At 46.8% G+C, this 15,615-nt stretch overlaps 1 protein-coding gene across 4 annotated transcripts in view; it reads left to right on the forward strand.

The window, feature by feature from the left end:
• The window catches only part of STS (steroid sulfatase), a 160,224-nt gene that overhangs the window by 120,328 nt on the left and 24,281 nt on the right, over positions 1-15,615 (forward strand). The gene's annotated exons all lie outside the window — the stretch shown is intronic.

Here is a 15,615-nt window from a genome sequence, read left to right on the forward strand (position 1 = left end):
TCTGGAGGCCACCTGCGTTCTTTGTCTAATGACCTGTTCTTGCATCTTTGAAGTCAACAATGGTTGCCAGGGGAGGCATGGCTGGGAAGGTGTTAGCCACCCGCTATGCCCGCTCTCTCATTGTGCTTATGGCTCACCCACTTTAGCGGTCACCCACGTTAGCGCTGGGCCTAAGCAGCAGCACACGGCTTGTCTGGCGACACGTACGAGTGGCATCATACACATCACAGTGCACCTGCACCAAGGCAGGGCGCTGGACAGAGGGTAACACGCTGTCTGTCCCAAAGGCAGCGTACCTTGTGCTTGGTTTTACATCTTTTTGTGCACGGCCTACAGGCGTCTGAAATTCCGAGCACCTCGGGGCAGGGACCCTTCTTACGCGTTTGGTTCCCTGGAATGCAGGGTGGAAAGCATTCCTGTTCCGTGCTGGTCTGTATAACCTGCAAGGGGTGTTCATTCCCCTTCCTTGGCTTGCCTTTGTCACCACGCCAGGGCAGAGCATACGCGTGACATTTGATGCAGGTCAGGTGAGCGAGCCCAAGTGTTTCATGGACAGAGGATGAACACTCCCCAGGCAGCCACTCTTTTCGGCCAGCTTCCTCTGTTTATCGTCTTATTTCAGCGTAGGCAGCAGTCAAAACCTGTGTTCCAATATATTAAGATGAGGTATGTCTGCCGTGTTTCCACGACGTTGTGGCCTGTGTGGAGAGAGCGGTTTTTAGTTTATTTTACAGATGCCAGCGTCTCTAAAGATGGAGTTACAGACCGTGTTCCATGCACACGTTAACCCGTCCATTCGTTCTCCCGCGGAAGGTCTGTGAGGTCCCAAAGTGGGTTAGCAGCTGGGGATGAGACATGGACTGATAGAAGTAATAGGTACAGTCTTACAGTAATGCAGTCATAGAAGTGGCTACAAAGGAATATGTGATTTAAGAAAGCTACGGAGAGTGGAGACTCCGTTCAGGGAGCATAGAGCAGATGATGGATCCCAGGATGGGTTATGAGCCGGAGGGGGTGGTGGTATTGGCTTGTAGCTTTGATAGTTGGCTCTTTGAAGATACAAGTGGTGTGGGTCAGGATGAGAGCGTCAAGGGTCCTGAATGACGGTCACAAAGCGAGGTTATCATACAGTCCTCACAGCGTGTCGCTAGCTCCCTCCTGATTTTCGTTTCTAAGAGCAAACCTAGCAGATGCGTTATCCATGTTGTCCTGTTTTGCTTGAATGCTGGAAATATCACCAGTGTATTATGCTCTATCAGTATCCCAGCCACTACTCTGTTGCAGAGCATTATCCCTTTGTCAGATTTAGTTGAAATCGGGCTCCCAGTGAAACATTGATAAAAGGCGATGCCCTAAAAGAAAGATGTGGTTTCCTTCGAGCTGTGGGAAATGACCAAAGACTTCTAAATGTCAAAACATCTGGTTTCCTAAAGCTGCAAATTCCAACAGACTCGCTCGCAGAGGAATCACGCTGGCTTAAACTCCCTGATCAAGAGAGCGTCTTTTTCTGAACACTAATGGTTTTTACTCTCAATCACAACCCCTCGGAAAGATCGTTAGTATATGAGCCCGGTGACTCTGCCGTGTTACCACTCTAATCTGCTTCCCTAATGAAATCTGTGGGTTAATTTAATAGAATGGCTACAGTTAAACCATCCTTCTCCAGAATTCAACAGGTTATTCCTCGTAATCCTAGGGACATAAGATCCCTGCTGTTGTCAGCATGAAAAAAATGTAATATTATGGGGGTGAGGGAATAGTGACACCATTAATCTTCTCTCTTTCTTTTAAAGATGATGTTTGCAGCATGATTCTCCTGTTTAGACTGACAGATGGGTCATCTACGTCAGTCTGACTCCGGTTTCGGCTCAGGTCACGGTCTCACGGTTTCATGAGATCGAGCCCCGCATCGGGTTCTGTGCTGGCAGCACAGAGCCTGCTTGGGATTCTCTCTCTCCCTCTCTTTCTCTGTGCCTCGCCCACTTCTTCCCTATCTCTCTCTCAAAATAAATAAAAACGAACACGTTAATATATACTGAAAAAAACGGGCAAGATTAAGTAGGGGTGCCTGGCTGGCTTAGTCAGTAGAGCATGCGACCCTTTTCTTTTTTAAGCTTATTTATTTATTTTGAGAGAGTGAGCAAGGGAGGGGCAGAGAGAGAAGGAGACACAGAATCCCAAGCAGGCTCTGAGTTGTCAGCGCAGAGCCCGCTGCAGGGCTCAATCTCACGAACGCTGAGATCATGACCTGCGCCGAAATCAAGCGTTGGACACTCAACCGACCGACCCACCCAGGAACCCCAGAGCATGTGACTCTTGATTTGGGGTTGTGAATTTGAGCCTGACGTTGTGCGTAGAGCTTACTTAAACAGCAAGATACATAAGTGAACATCAAAATGCCATAACGTTTAGACTAGCTTATGACCTCTTAACAATTGTTAAATGTAAAAATGCCAACGGGATTGGTAGAATATTGAAAAATGTCCACACCGCTAATTTGGGACTGGGGAATAGGAATCACTGGTTTAAAGTAACAGGATTTACAGTCTCCTTGCAGTCCTGGACTGTGTGTAGGGAGCACAGACCGTGGCTCTCAGTGTGTGTAACTGCGTCTTGGGCAGGTGTTGGGTCTGTTTACATCAGACAGATGGAGGGATCTTCAAAAGGCTCTCTTCATTCTACACCCTCACCTGGGTTAGGGCAGCTTAATTGGAGCTCAAGAAATAGTCCCCAAAGTTGTTGCTCTCTTAAGAAAGGATCAGTCGGCCTCAGCCAGCCTCCTTTGATGTCCACATCAATGTTTAGAGCCTTTGGATCAGTCTCGTAGAGATGGTGCAAGCCAGCTCATGGAAGCTTCCTCTCACCCTTCAGTGCTGGCTTATAATCCTCCTTTGACCTGCCTCTCAAAGTTGGGAACCTCTGGGGCTGTGTCCTGAATCCCCTCATTTCTTTACCTACACACTCACCAAATGTGGTGTCATCTAAGCCCGTGCCCTCAGGTGGCATTTGAGAGCTGGTAACCCTTACTTACTGTGAACCCCAGACTGTTCTATCCAGCTCCCCGCGTGATGCAGGGCATGGATGTTCATTGGGCACATCCCCACGAACAGATCCATACTAGAGATCTGAGAGATCCCCAAGACCACATGTCTCACTGATTTGCACTGATTGGCACTGGTCTTCGCTCAGTGACTCAACGCCTAAAGCTGGTTTCGTTGAGTCCCTGCAGCCTCTTTCTTTGATCTGCCCTGTCCCTCACATTCCAACAGTGAGTCCTATACACTTGATCTTCTAAGGACACCTGACATGGATGTACTTCTCTCATGTCCAAGAATGATCTCCTCCTCCAGGCCAGTATCACCTCCAGCTCATCTCCCCAGTGGGTTTCCAGGTGGTCTTTCGATTCGTTGTCTGCAATCCATTCTCCACCCAGGCAGCCGGATGAGCTTCAGTAAACATGCACTCAGTGTATTGCGTTGAGTTTTCCTCCAGCTGCCACAGAACAGATGGCTTACAAACAACACGACGTGATTCTCTCTCTCACTTCCAGAAAGCAGACATCTGAAATCAAGGGGTCATCAAGACAGTGCTCCTTCTGAAGCCTCTCCTGGAGGATCCTTCCTTGCCTCTCCCAGTTTCTGGTGGTTGCTGGCAATCCTTGGCCTTCCTTAGCATGTAGACACATCACTCCAATCTCTGCCTCCTCTGTGTTCACAAGGCTTTTCTTCCTTTTCTAAAACCCTCTGCTATATCCCCATGCACTGAGAATACAATGTAAAGTCTGCACCTTGGCTGTGTGACCTAGAACTGCTTTATCTTCCTTCTGTCTTTCTGCATTTTAATCTCATTTCCACCTTCGGGACTTTCCATTGGCAGCTCCTTCTGGTGGAGAGCTCATCTCCTGATGTTTGCGTGCATTTGCTCCCTCCTTCGCGGGTTGCCTCTGTAAGATCTCTCTGGACCATTGAAACAAAAGTTCTCATCTGTGCCACCAGATCTCTAACACACCACCTCACTGTAATTTCTTGTGCATCCAGTATGTTCTGTGTGTATTCATTTATGTGCTCGTGGTCTGACTGCCTTCTCTTCATGTAAATCCCATGGAAGCAGACATCTGCGGTGTGTTATTCCTTCTGTCTCCTTGCCTACAGTAACCATGTGGCAGGTCCTCCCTACATACTTGCTGAAAGAATAGTGAGCAGCTCCCAGATTTCTCTTCCTTCTGCTCCTAGGACCATTCCTGAGGATCTTCCTCTTTTCCCCTAAAATACCTTCCTTCAGCTGGGGCCAGAATAACTTCCCTAAGATTTTCTTATAGCAGAGTTGAGAGTTTTCTGTCTCTTTCTCGTAGCAGAAAATTCCCTGTGCTCTCGGAAGAGAACAGTTAGACCAGCTCTGTTTCATTTGCATTCCTCTCTGAAATCAAGGTCACCCTGAAGGAAGCTCTCCCCATACCTCCCTTTTACTCTGCCTAAAGGCAAGTAATAAATGTCAATGGAATGGATAAATTAATTCTACAGACGGTGTTTGCAGAAGCATGGGGGTGGGGTTATCCTATTTTCCTGAGTTGCTCAAGAATGTAGACTTTCCCCACGTGCAGAGAAATGCTTTCAGAATTTCTGCAGCTTCTGGAATTACTCCTTTTCCTTACATGCAAATTCCAAAAGCAACTAATTGGCTTGAGTCCGTACCACTTATAAGTTGCTTCCTACAGTCCCTGAATTCGGCTTGTCTTTCTCTCATGCAGTAATGCATCTTTCAGAGAGCCATTGATAACTTTTGTTGGGAAACAGACAGCAAGCGGGTCTGGTAGTTTCTTGGAAGGTGGTTAGATAACGTTCAGGTTCTGTCTTCAGATTTGGACAGGTGTTTTCACCAGCTACCCGGGAGTGGGAAAAGCTGGGGCGTCTCGCTATATGGGTGTTTAGTGTGCCGGAAGGCATCCACAGCCTTTTCACCTTTGTGAGAAGACCATGTGCTATCTTCATTTATCAGTGCATTCGTTCAGTCACATTGGAGCAGCAAGCATTTTGTTTATCGACTCTGTGCAGTGTGCCAGGTGTGGGGCTAGCTGCTAGGGCATAAAGGCCATGGATGCAGGGTTCCCGACCTCGTGTAGCTCATATTCTACTGATGAGATGGAGATCTACGGAGATAATTCTCTACAGAGAATAATGAGGTGCTAAGGGAACTCTCTCACGGGAAGATGGTTACAGGTACTCAGCACAGCCTGGACTTCCGAGAGCCTCCCCCGGGGAGATGACCTTTTGTGGGCTGATGTTTTCGCGTGTTGGCAAGGAGAGGAGCAGTGAGGAATTCATTCTAGGCGGGAGTGAGATGTTTACGGTGAGCGCAAGAGCGGCTCGGCGTAGCTAGAGTTGAAAGAGAACACAAGGATTGTCGGGTGATGTAGCCGATGAGGCCACACGTCCAAGTTAGTATGTCCAGTAGAAATGCATTCAAATAATCATTGCCATTTGGGTAGTAAAATCACATGTGAAGAATGCCGCCCAAATCTAGTAGGAGGAGAGGGTAGAGTCACGGAAATAAGGATACGTGGAGGAATGACTGTGTATCTGTTCTGTCATCCTTAGAATTAGAATAATATGATTGTTGTAAGATGAATATCACGGGGAACTTTAGTGAGGATTACAAAGTCAGTGCATGCCAAGTGTTTGCAGGAGCACTCAGTACGTGCAGGGTATTACTGTCCTCCACACGTGAGATCTGGGATGCCGTATATGTTATTTCACTCACATGTGCATCCACGGAGCCTACAACGGTGCCTCACATGTTTTCAGAAATAATTTCTGACCAAATATATAACTGAAAAAAAATACTCGAGCTTGGGTTGGAAGGATGCATAGTTTGAGGAGATATAGCTGGGAATGGCATCGCTGCCTCGATAAATCCATAAGCATTGGCTGTTGATTGGATCCTGAGTTTGAGGGAAAGGAAGACGTGTCTTGTGTTTTTGGCTCACGTGGTTGTATAAACAGAGATTCCCTTTATGAAATAAGAGTCATGGCACGTAGAGAGGTGCATAAGATCATTTGGTGTAAGAAGAGAAGAGGGTCAAGGAACAAATCCTGAGGAACTCTTACCTAAAAGGTGAGATAGACAGTGATGATACGGTAAAGGCCATATTGCCAGAGTTATTTGGGAAGTCAGAAGAAGACAAGGAGAAGAGAAGATTCGAGGAAAGGCAGGTTAGTAGACATGAATTGTGCTGAAGAGCCCAGGAAGATGAGGACATAAGGCCAATTATGTTCAGTAGCCACCAGAGACTCACAAGTATATTTTCAGTGGAGACGCAAGAGGCAAAGCCTGGATGGATGGATGGATGGATGGATGGATGGATGGATGGATGGGTGAGAAATTTCTCGGGTTCTTTTGGAAAATTTGTCCATAAAGGCAGGCAAGGCATTGTAAGCAGGGCTTTGTCATGGGAAAGATTGGAGCATACTTGATGATCAAGGTCAACTTTAATGAGAGAGCTAACTCAAGGCATAACTGACGTCAAATTGCTGAGAAGATCAAGACTTGTGGAGAACACATCCATTTTCATTGAGGGCTAATGTCTTACCGTGGAGATGTGAGCTCGCATCAGATGTGAACTCACGGCACTCAGTGTTTGGGTAAGAATGTGAGGGAAATAGTGTATTATGTGATCTGAGCCAGCAGTGAGGACCACATAGATAGGATAAGATTAGCAAGAACTCCAAACATCATAGTGCCATTTGCAGTGATTGGGGCTGTCCACGTGAGCAAAGAATACTGCAATTTGGGCCCCGTGTTGCAAAAGCCGTATCGGGGGTAAGGCTTGTGGTTGGATCCTGGGTGCTTGATTTACTCACATTGGAGCCAGAGCAGATGGAAGTGATGTGGTCTCATGTGGTCTGTGGAGAGGGCGGCTGGGGTTGTGTGGAGGAAAAGTGGCAGGAGAGCGGGAAGGATGTGGCAGGGGAGCATCAACTGAGGTCTGGACAGGCAGGGAGTTGAAGTACTTGGTGGTGATGAGCTCATTTTCCTGCATGAGATGGAAGGTAAGGTTCTCTTCTGAGGCTGGTCAGGCTCTGGAGGAGGGGACTTAAGGAATGCAGTTGATAAGGGAAATGAAAAGTCCTAGCAACATTGACAGACAAAAAGGAGGTTGGAAATAGGAATTTCAAATCACTTCTATAGGATACTCTTTTTTTTTCCCCCAGCCATACTCCTCAGGGATTAATCCATGATTTCATTCACTCAAGAAATATATTGGACCCTATAATTTGGAAAATATTATGATGTGGATTTCAGTTGATTAAACACTGAATTAGAGTTTGTTTTCAAGCACTCATGGTCCTGCTGGGATGATAAGATGTGCACATATTTGATTGTCACACATCCCATAAACGAGGAACTTGAAAACTGCTAAGGAAATGGACAGTAGTAAAACATCACCTGCAGTGGGGCTCGTGGGAGGCTCAATTAAATGGGAGGGGCGTGTTGTCCAGGATTTTGAGGATGTGTAAAATGATTTGGGGGTTGGGGAAAATCCTGGCAGAGCAGACATCCAGACACGGAACTTTCCAGAAGGCAAGAGGGGGCAAGCTGTTTCCTGGGGCACTTAGGTGAGGCTTAGCTCAACCAAAGTATGATGTTGCAGAAACGGATCAGAACCAGAACACGGTTCACTTGGCATTCTCTGCCACAGTCCGTGGCTTAGTTTTTCATCTTGTAGGAGATATTAAGAAGGTGTCCAGTGGAGTGAACAAATGCATCATTACTAGAAGCCTCGCTGACATTTTGCCTCAGTACTGAAGGACTTACTATTGTGGAAATGCCTGCTTGCTGCACTCACCTGGACACAGAATCTAAATTCAGTTAACTCAGGGCAGGGCTCAGCTAGTTTTGGCATTAGGGCCGAATGGAGCCTGATGGCTGGTTTTGTAAATAAAGTTTTATCGAGACACAGCCACACTTATTCTTCGAGGTCTCACAACGTGACAGCAGAAGTGAGTGTTGGGGAAGAAACCACGAACGTCAAGCTATCTCCTACATGACCCCTGAGAGAAGACGTTCCCCAACCCCTGTCTCCTACCTGGCCCCCGAGGGAAGACGTTCCCCAACCCCTGTCTCCTACCTGGCCCCCGAGGGAAGACGTTCCCCAACCCCTGTCTCCTACCTGGCCCCCGAGGGAAGACGTTCCCCAACCCCTGTCTCCTACCTGGCCCCCGAGGGAAGACGTTCCCCAACCCCTGTCTCCTACCTGGCCCCCGAGGGAAGACGTTCCCCAACCCCTGTCTCCTACCTGGCCCCTGAGGGAAGACGTTCCCCAACCCCTGTCTCCTACCTGGCCCCTGAGGGAAGACGTTCCCCAACCCCTGTCGCCTACCTGGCCCCTGAGGGAAGACGTTCCCCAACCCCTGTCTCCTACCGGGCCCCTGAGGGAAGACGTTCCCCAACCCCTGTCTCCTACCGGGCCCCTGAGGGAAGACGTTCCCCAACCCCTGTCTCCTACCTGGCCCCTGAGGGAAGACGTTCCCCAACCCCTGTCTCCTACCTGGCCCCTGAGGGAAGACGTTCCCCAACCCCTGTCTCCTACCTGGCCCCCGAGGGAAGACGTTCCCCAACCCCTGTCTCCTACCTGGCCCCTGAGGGAAGACGTTCCCCAACCCCTGTCTCCTACCTGGCCCCTGAGGGAAGACGTTCCCCAACCCCTGTCTCCTACCTGGCCCCTGAGGGAAGACGTTCCCCAACCCCTGTCTCCTACCTGGCCCCTGAGGGAAGACGTTCCCCAACCCCTGTCTCCTACCTGGCCCCCGAGGGAAGACGTTCCCCAACCCCTGTCTCCTACCTGGCCCCTGAGGGAAGACGTTCCCCAACCCCTGTCTCCTACCTGGCCCCTGAGGGAAGACGTTCCCCAACCCCTGTCTCCTACCTGGCCCCTGAGGGAAGACGTTCCCCAACCCCTGTCTCCTACCTGGCCCCCGAGGGAAGACGTTCCCCAACCCCTGTCTCCTACCTGGCCCCTGAGGGAAGACGTTCCCCAACCCCTGTCTCCTACCTGGCCCCTGAGGGAAGACGTTCCCCAACCCCTGTCTCCTACCTGGCCCCTGAGGGAAGACGTTCCCCAACCCCTGTCTCCTACCTGGCCCCTGAGGAAGACGTTCCCCAACCCCTGTCTCCTACCTGGCCCCTGAGAGAAGACATTCCCCAACCCCTACTCAGATGAGTCAGAAGTTTCACGTTGTGCTCGAGGAGTTACGTGTAACTCTTCAGACTGAGTCAGTTCATTTTAAGGGTGTTTTTACAATGTTTTTTGAGCACTGATATCAGGAGAGTGTTGCACTGATGTAGCCTGATGGAACGCAGATGATTCTGTCACATCCATTCATTCCGAAGGTGTTTAATGAGAAATCACTTAGGATGACCAGGAGTAATGACGAACTATTCAAGCTCACTGCAGAGATGAACACGTTCCTTCCCCACCATCACTTGCAGGGTAGGTACCCCATTTCACAGCTGGGAAATCTTTGGTCAAGTGATGGCACCAGGTAGAGCTGTAATTTGTGGGCTTTGGTCCCTAGAATGAATAAGTGAAAAAAAGCTTAAAACATAGCATCTTGGGTGAGAAAGCATTGAATTCGTGCTTCTACCTGCATTATTGTGGTTTGTATGCATTCTGGGCATCCACGTTACACGGTCATGGAGGTGCCCAGGAGGAGAGAAGTGGCAACGAGATGATTTCACAAAACTCTGTGCTCAGATCAAGTATGAGAATGACTGGCATATGCTCTTGCCACTAAAAGTGATTTGACCTGCCGGGTGGCAGCATCAGAAAGGACAAAAATAGAAGCCTGGCCCGGAAGCAGCTGTTCCTGACAAGAGGCTTGGAGTAAATGGTGGCATTTTCTCTGCATTTGCCTGGAGAGATTGGGGAACTCAGCCATCCTTCCCCTGTGACTTCTCATCGTGGCAAAGTGCCATCTAGATGTTCAGTGTGCGACTTTGACAATTACTTGACCAAGTTGTAAATTTACTCCCTTTTTTCTCTGCTCATGCATTTTCAGGGGAAAGAAAGAGCAATCCAGATTTCTTACCCTGTTTTTCTTGTCTTTGTCCTGCAAGACATCTCCAACTTTCCTGCCCCTGTTTGTCCTCTGTGACGCCACTCAGACTCTGTGGTGGCAGGGTGGGTGTTCCTAGGTAGCAGGCATCCCCCTTGTGGTTTCTGTGGACTCCCACTCAGAGGCATCTGGCGGGACATCTGAGCTCTCCCTGCAGACCTGGAATTCCTGTTGGGTGAGATCCTTGTTCATATAACTGTGTTCCCTGTGGGGTTCTGAGAATCAAGAAAACCTAGCGTTCCATAGCCCAGATTCTGGAGCCCTACCTGGTGCCATCACTTAACCAAAGATTTCCCAGCTGTGAAATGGGGTACCTACCCTGCAAGCAATGGTGCGAAAGAACGTGTTCATCTCTGCAGTGAGCTTGAATAGTTCCTGGAACATGGTGCACTCCGTCATTACTCCTGGTCATCCTAAGTGATTTCTTAATAAACACTTTCGGAATGAATGGAGCTCACCACTGTAGATGCCGTGAACTTCACCAGGGATAATCGTGGCAGTGACTGGGAGAGTCAGCTGTCCTGTTTCAGCCTGATGGACGCATTTTGCACATAGCCTCTTCCATGGACCGTGGCAAGGGGGATAAGAGTGAGAGCTACACCATCTGACGACCAAGGCTATTTGCTCACGAACACATGCCTGGAAATGTGTGGTCATACTTAACCAAACAGGTTTCTCCCTAAGCAGAGTGTGCACGGAGTGTTACAGATTTTTTTAATGTGCTTTTTTTTTTACATTCTTGTAAAGAAAAAAGAAAAAACACTCCTTTTACAGCTTTAGAAAATTGCACGGGGTTCTGCTTATTGATCTATTTCCTTCTGAATATAAATTCAGAACTGTAAGATGAGGGTCTTTGGATGTTACACGTAGTGGGTTCATATTTTCCTGACAGAGCATCATGGTTCGTCCCGAGTATGATAGTTTGTTATCAGAAAAGTAGCCTGGGATGCCACCATGCACGTGGTCCTGCTAGCCCTTACATCCAGGTGGTCAGCGAATGGCTGGGCCCCGGGAGCTGCAGACACACTGCCTCCCATAGTCCTGTACCTACCTTTCTTCCTTCCTTCCTTCCTTCCTTCCTTCCTTCCTTCCTTCCTTCCTTCCTTCCTTTCTTTCTTTCCCTCCCTCCCTCCCTCCCTCCCTCCCTCCCTCCCTCTTTCTTTCTTTCTTTCTTTCTTTCTTTCTTTCTTTCTTTCTTTCACCTTTCTTGATGGTGCTCGGAGCACCGCACCTGAGCAGAGCTAAGCCCCTTCGCTGCACGCAGAATCGTTGCCTCCAGGGGACTGTTTCTGGCTTGGAGCTCTTCAGGGGAATCTTAGATCTCTGGCAGGGTGTGACTTCTCTAGGTTTCCTCCAGGAGTTTTGTGGTGATTTCAGAGGAGCTGCACACCAAGCATGCTCTCATACCCTTTTCTTCCATCACCCGGAGGTTCGGGATCTCAGAGCAGAGTTCCCAGAGTAGATTCCTGATACTTGAATCATCATGTACACATACCTTGGATGAGCCTCTGTGGATTTCTATGGCACTGTCTACATTGTGTGTGTGTGGGGGGGGGGGTGCCTGTATAAGTGGATAGGCATTTATGGAAATGGTAACGTTTATATAAATGGAAAGACTATTTGGTTTTCTTATGGTGAAACGGAGTCATATTTACAAAATAAATACAAGTATCTCCTTTGCTGATATTTTTTTCAGCTTTTTTTCAGGTACAGCTAATAAAAACTATATATATTTAAGATGCACAACTTGACGTTGGGGTGTACGTATACACTGTGAAACGATATCCACAGCCAAGTTATTTAACATACCCATCATTTCATACGGTCACCATTTTTTTCTTTTTTGTGTGTGTGGTAAGAACACGTAAGATCTCTCTGTTTTCATGTACGCAGTGATGTGTTACGGTCTGGTTAGCTATAGCCCCCATGCTGCCCATTAGATCCCGGAACGTATTCAACTTTGTACCCTTTGACCAGTATCTCCCCATTTCCCCAGTCCCATGCCAATGCCAACTGTCATTCTGGTCTCTGTTTCCATGAGTTTGACTCATTTATCTTTCTGTGTCTGGCTTATTTCACTGGGCATGATGTTCTCCAGCTTCACCCATGTGGATTCATGGCAACACCTCCTCCTTTTCTGTGCCTGGTGTTCCCTTGTGTGTGTGTGTGTGTGTGTGTGTGTGTGTGTGTGTAATTTCACATTTTCTCATTTATCCATTGATGGGCATTTAGGTTATTTCCATATCTCAGCTGTTGGGACCAAAGATTAGTGTTGGACAGGTTGTGGAGAAAAGGGGACCCTCATGCAGTGTTGGTGGGAATGCATATTGGTGCAATCACGGTGGAAACCAGTATGGAGTTCCCTCAAGAAATTAAAAACAGAGCTCCCGTATGACCCAGAAATCCCACTGCTGGGTACACATCCAAAGGAAATGAAGTCAGAATTTTCAAGAGACATCTGTGCCCCGTGCTCATTCCAAGACATGGAAATCTAGCCAAGACGTGGGAACTTGGGCACTTCCCAGTCCTGCTCTCATGTGGATTTGCAGCCAGGTGTCCCTGTACCTTCACCTGGTGAGCTCCAGTCAGCTGTCCTTGAGCACTGCCTTTTTCCTTAAAGAAGATGCACCTGTTCACTCACTTCTGGAAGGGCAAAACAATGTGCCCGGGGTTGTAGTTCTTAATCCTGTAGTTCAGATTTGTCTTTCCGAGTTTCTTTTTATTTTTAATGTTTATTTATTTATTTGAGACAGAGAGAGAGAGAAAGAGAGTGAGCAGGGGATGAGCAGAGGGAGAGAGGGAGAGAGACAATCCCAAGCAGGCTCTGTAACTTCGGGATCTACCTGCCCTCAGCCCCTCAGGTGTTGCATCTACACAATGGAGAGTGATGGTAGCACCACTGTGGGGTAGGTGGAAGGATTCAGTGAGATGAAATGCATATTATAGACCATCAGAGTTTGCGTCTATACATGGGGAGTGATAGTCGCGCCCTCGTGAGGTGGTTGTAAGGAGTTAGTGACAAAATGCAGGTCATAGTCCATATGGCATGGTACGTATTCAGTAACATGTAGCCATTAGAAAGAGTATGTATAAAACCCTGTGAAGTAATTCGTATTGTTCTCCCTGCTTTGTTCTAGAGAATGCCAAGTACTCAGTTAACCGGGGAAACACACGTATATTTATAGCATCTCTATGTGTGTCTTTAGTACAGTTTTTACTTTGGAGTTAGTATAGATTGACAGAATTACAAAGATAGTGAGGATAGCTACTGTTTTCCCTGCACCCAGCTTCGTCCAGTGTTAACTTTCTGCATAACCATTGTTATTTGCCGAGAAATTAACTTTGGTACATCACTCTTAACCATACATTTTGCACTAAAGCACTCTTCTGATTCAGAATCCAATCTGCAATGCCATGTTGCATCTAGAAGATAAAAAATTTTAAAGGATTCTTTTTTGTTTTTGTGGTATTTTGGCCTACCTTCTGATTTATTTGTTTTATTTTATGTTAACCAGTGGGGCAAGAAATATATACACTAGCCGTTAACTAAACAAGATCTTTATGTTAGGTAGCAAACTTATTTTGTTGTTCTTAAATTTACAGTGAAGTTCTACGGGCTTGATCTGGTCGAAGGATAAACATGAAAATCCCATGAGTTTTATCTAGAAGGATAACCATGAAAATTTTGTGAGCTTGATCTAGGAGGATAGTCCTGTGCGTATCCTATCAGCTGGATCCCGCAGAAGGAGAAACATGTAAAAATTATTTGATGTTCATCTAGAAAGATAGTCATGTGCATATTCTATAAGCTTAATCTTGCAGAAGGACAAACAGATGAAAATCCTATGAAGTTCATCTAGAAGGGTAGCAGGTGCATGTCCTTTGGGTTTGAACTTGAAGAAGAATAAGAATTAAGTCTATGATTTTCATTCAGTAGAATTGATTTAAAAAATTCCATGAGCTTGATATAGTACAACAAAAGGTGAAACTTTTATGAGACTCACCTGGTAAGAGAAATGTGCATATCCTATGAGCTAAATCTCATAGAAGGACAAAGAGATGAAAAATCTATGAGTTTGATCTGGTAGGATAAGCAAGGGAAAATATTATGAGGTTCATCTAATGGAAGGATAAACAAATGAAAATTGTCTGAGGTTCATCTGGTAGAAGGATTTCGCATGTGATAAGCTGTGAGATTGATCGTGAAGAATAAACAGATGGAAGTCTTTGGGCTTGATCTAGTTGATGGATAAGCAAGTTTAAATTCTGTGGGCTTCATCTAGTACAAGGATAAACAGATAAGTCTATGAACTTGATCCAGTATATGGAGAAACACGTTTAAAGTCTGTGAGTTCAGATAAGCAGGTGAAAATCCTACTATCTTGATCTGGTAGAAGCGTAAACAGGTGCACATTCCGAGTTTGATCCAATAGAAGATGAGCAGGTAAAGTGCTGTGAGCCCGGTCTGCTATTCGCATAAGCAAGTGACACTTCTATGTGCTCAGTCTCATAGAAGGAGAGTCAGACTAACTCACACCTTGAGGGTCCTCCTGAAGCTCCCTGAGCTACTGACAGCTTGAATAAATTATGGCAAATTATTTGAACTTCCCTATTCTTTGATGTGGTGTCTGTGATGCAAGAATAGTAGTATTTGTCAGATAATTACCTTAAGATCATGTTGAGAAGATATAGCGCAATACTTTTAACTTCTCCTGGGGGCCACCATGGAAACTGCAAAGGATAATGTGAATTTTTATGTGAGTCTACCCTGATGTCTATGCGTATAAAACATTTAGTGCCCAGAGTTTAAAGATCTTGCTTGTAGAGGAGTTGAGTCCAGAGTCGTCAGCTACAATTCATTCTGCAATGGACGGAATTCAAAAACCAGCACAGTCACTAAAAACCAGCATTAAGAAGTGAAGCTTTGCTTCAAGATCCCTTAAACCTCTGTCTCCTGTATTCCATTTTTAAACTTAAACATTTTTTTTAATGTTTATTACTTTTGAGAAAGAGGCAGAGTGAGAGCAGGAGCAGGAGAAGGGTGGACACAGAGGGAGACACAGAATCCGAAGCAGGTTCCAGGCTCCGAGCTGTCTGCACAGAGCCCGACACGGGGCTTAAACCCACGAACCGTGAGCTCATGACCTGAGCCAAAGTCAGACGCTCAACCGTCTGAGCCACCCGGGCGCCCCAATTTTTAAAGTTTAAGTGGCACTCACGTCCTTTGTCAACCATGCATCGTACTCATGCATTCTATTCCCGCTGCACATCAGTTTATGTCTCAACTTGTTCATTTAATTTAACTCTTTACTTAATCTTACAAAGCTTGAAAAAGGTACTTGGAAGTAGCTGAACGTCCATTCGCTCCCTTGTCTCCAGGCCAGCTTCCAGCGTGGTTATTCCTGTGGTGTTATTCCTGAGCGGTGCTCAGCTCATTTTAAAGCCATGCTGAATTACTTCAGGGGAAAGCCATGCGTCCGGTTTTGCACCCGTCCCTGTGCTA

This window comes from Prionailurus viverrinus, chromosome X (genome assembly GCF_022837055.1).
Source record: "Prionailurus viverrinus isolate Anna chromosome X, UM_Priviv_1.0, whole genome shotgun sequence".
In the NCBI taxonomy this organism is placed as follows: Eukaryota; Metazoa; Chordata; class Mammalia; order Carnivora; family Felidae; genus Prionailurus; species Prionailurus viverrinus.